The sequence below is a fragment of the Octopus bimaculoides genome, chromosome 2, assembly GCF_046866305.1.
Source record: "Octopus bimaculoides isolate indiv1 chromosome 2, ASM4686630v1, whole genome shotgun sequence".
NCBI lineage: Eukaryota > Metazoa > Mollusca > Cephalopoda > Octopoda > Octopodidae > Octopus > Octopus bimaculoides.
The window spans coordinates 100,930,908-100,934,653 of NC_142929.1; the positions used below are offsets into that span (position 1 = coordinate 100,930,908).

At 38.8% G+C, this 3,746-nt stretch overlaps 1 non-coding gene across 1 annotated transcript; it reads left to right on the forward strand.

The window, feature by feature from the left end:
• Positions 1–3,177: 3,177 nt before the first annotated feature.
• Trnas-aga (transfer RNA serine (anticodon AGA)) lies at positions 3,178–3,259 on the forward strand. Its single transcript has one exon. It is a non-coding gene; the product is annotated as a tRNA-Ser (tRNA).
• The last annotated feature ends 487 nt before the right edge of the window (positions 3,260–3,746 follow it).

A 3,746-nucleotide genomic window follows, 5' to 3' on the forward strand; every position in this document is an offset into this window, starting at 1 on the left:
ACCTTCTGTACAGGCTTCAGATGTCTTGCGAACTACATTTGAAAGATGGGGAACAATCGCATTTTAAGAATGTAATTAATCAGTTAACTGGTCTTTCTTCAATGAGTTACATCAGTTTACGAGAGACAGTTGGTTTTTTTTTTCTTTTTTTTTCTTGTTATTTACATTGCGGGAACTCTTTGATATTTTACACGCTGGATATTATGAAAAGTGACAAAATCTGATGTACAGCTAATTTAAATTTCGAACAGGTAATAATGGATTAAATCAGTGGTTCCCAAACTTTATGGGACTGCTGCTCTCTTGACACCCAGGCCACATTCCTGACACCTCCCCCATCACACACACACACTCACTCACGCACTCACACACACACACACACACACACACACACTCATATATATATATATATATATATATATATATATATATATATTTTTTTTTTTTTTATACACATAAACATACATCCATACTTGCATGTGTGTGTGTGCGCGCGCGCCCATGCATATTATCGGTGGTTTTCTGCCCGAAAGGAAATTATTTGTCACTGTGAAGCATTGAATTATTGAATTTCCTAATCTTTGCTATAAGAATGTAGTAAGTCTCTTTTTAATTGCGGTTGTAATAGATGTACGAGCCAGAGATTCGGTAGGGCTACAACTCCCCGTAATTCAAGCAAAATAGTAGGGAACCATCAGGTAAAGCCATAAGAAAAATAATCGAACAGATAGTCAGACATTTGAAAGCTTCCTTCAGTGTATTCCTTTTCAGAAAAGGAATACACCCAGCAAGTTAGTTTTCTTTTGCACTCACTTGTCCCATCAAATTTTCTCAGTGACCATTAGTAAGACTTCTGTATGCCAGATCCAGTAAAAAACCTGATCGTCTTATGACCCTGTAGGCTCTCGCTTTAGGAAAGTTCCCTGAAAACAATGGCGTTACCCTAAACATCAACAAAGCTTCCTACTATGCCTAAAAAACTAATTTCCCATCAAAAGTTGTTCCATCCATTTCTCATCTATTGGATCAGTAGTTCTCTATCAAATCACACCTTCGCGTCATGTGTTGCCGGAAATATTTCTGTCTCACTCTCAGTCATGTCTAACGTGCACCAGGCCTTAGTTTTATTTCTTACTCTCTTTTAAAGCATCAACTGCCAACTTGCCATCACATCTACAACGCCTGCTCTTATGCAGATGATATGACTCTTCATCCACCCTAACCTTCTTCAACTATGCATTATCTTCTCACAACCAAGACACCACAAATCAAAGTTACACTGTCTTTGAACGGACACCTTGAGAGCATTCCCCAGCTGGGTCATGCCAATGTTGTCTCTTTTAACTATATAAAAAAGCTCAAGTACTACCCATATCATGGAAACATTATCGCATCATGTACCTCTAAATATAAGTTGCACTCAATTAGAGCCCTTACTCGACCTCCCTACCAACGAGAATTTCTCCAAAGCAAAAACACAACCTTAACTTAGCTTGGACAGGTTCACCAAAACTGTTGGTTTTTTTGGGTTTTTTTCAGAGCCAGAAAATATTTCAGTCTCCACTTACTATGGTTCTATCGCACTAACTTTCAATATCTGGAGACAGTCATCAAATATGACGTTCTTTAACGCTGCATCTATTAATCTTCTTAACGACCACCAATACTGCTTCCGTGGGGCCAGATCTACTACAAACCTACTATTGTATGTCATTTACCAGTAAGGCTCTTGCCCGTGAGAAATTTTATGAAAGCAATGTTGCCGCCCCCAACATCAGTAAAGATTTCGACCTTGTCTGATATGCCAATCTTCTCTCGAAACTACCTGCTTATGAGTATGATCCAACAATCATATCAAGGATCAGAGATTCCCGTTCACGTTGCACTACTACTAGTCTTCTCCTAGTCCTACAATCTATTAACCCTAGTGTGCTACGAGGTTCTGTTTTGTTACCCACATTCTAATTTTTCCACATCAATGACCAACTAGCCGTCACATCAATGCCATGATGCCAATTTTCATGCCCGTCTCCTCTCTCCTCTCTTTCAATGGCAAACACAAGCACTGTTCATTTCAAGAATACACCGTCGCACCACACCCTCCTTAAGCATAAGCAATACCCACTTAGTGCTTTTTGTGATTATCTCAAACTGTGGACCTCAGACTGAATGAGATCCACAATTTGGACGCGAACGCACAACTACGACGTAGCTAATGCTGTATCGTTAAAAACTTACTCTTTTGTAGGAAACCAGAAAATACTTCAAGCCTTAATTACTGACTCTCTTAAAGCTCAAGTGAGGCCTACAATGCTTCTATATCTGAAACAGGGTTGCTGTCCCTCTTACAGGTATTCTACACTGAATCCAGTAAAAAACCACTCGATTAACTGGCCTAAAGTCACCCACAGACAGCGCTTTCCAACTTCTGGGGATTTTAATAAGATTTATGTTTCCCCTCTTAGCCGCGTCCTCCAGTTGGTGAACCCCTGGATTAAATTATATAAAAAAAAATTGAATTAGCTTAAACTTGAACTTGTAACAGTCACGGACTGGAGTTACCAGGAAGGTTATTCTCGTAATCCGTCTTAAATTCGCAAATTTGAACAATGGGGAGACATGAGTTTAGCAGAAACGTTAGCGTTCCTGTCTCCACCCCAGCATAGAATCTTATTCCTATCTGCAAACATTTTTTTAATGATTTGAGTTAACACAGACCACCTGCAGTTTCCTTAGTCTTTTCTTTTTTCTCTTTTCTTTTTTTTTTAAGTACGATAAGTTAGTTTAACAGAGTTTATTTATTTGTCGTTATCTTTCACCTTAGTTACGAAGTTTAACTCAGTTACCAAGACATACTGTCTCTTTATTCAAAGTGAAGTTAAAATAGTTATGTAGAATAAACAAATGTAACAATGTCAGATAGAGTGCTTGCGTCTGTGTGTGTGTGTGTACGAAAGTGAGTGTGCGCTCACGCAAATGTGTCGGGGCGTCCGTGCACTTGTGTATGTTCGCGTATGTGTCTATGCGTACTCGCTGAGAGAAAGATATACATAGAAGGAATTCAGAGTAGGGTAAAGTAATCAGTAAATGATTCAGTACTTACAAACAGCTGCTAACATGAAACTACTAACTGACAAAGTCAGTATATAGTACATTAATTTTAACTGTTTAGTAGTAGTCGTCGTGGCCGAGTGGTTAAGGCGATGGACTAGAAATCCATTGGGGTCTCCCCGCGTAGGTTCGAATCCTACCGGCGACGAAGAGATTTTTTATTTTTCTACTAAAAGATGCTAATGAATTTAATGCTTCATTATCATGCTTGTGACTTTTATTCTCTCCTATTTTATTGTTCATATACCATTCCTCTATATATTTCTTTTCTCACTTTTACTCCGTCTCCGTCCATGTTCAATTTGTATAATTCTCAAGTTACGTCTCTTGCTGTTTTCCTTTTTCAGCGCCTTCTGTAACTGTCTTTTTTACTTGTTTCAGTCATTGGACTACGGCCATGCTGGGGCACCTTTGAACCGTTTTAGTCGAACACATTGACCCCAGTACATAATTTTAAGTCGGTGCTTATTGTATCGGTCTCTTTGCCGAATCGCGAAGTTGCAGAACACTGGTTGTCAAGCGGTAGCGGAGGACAAACACAAAGGCATACATACATACATGCATACATGCATACATACATACATATACATACAGACACACACACACACATATTCTTTTACTCTTTTAATTGTTTG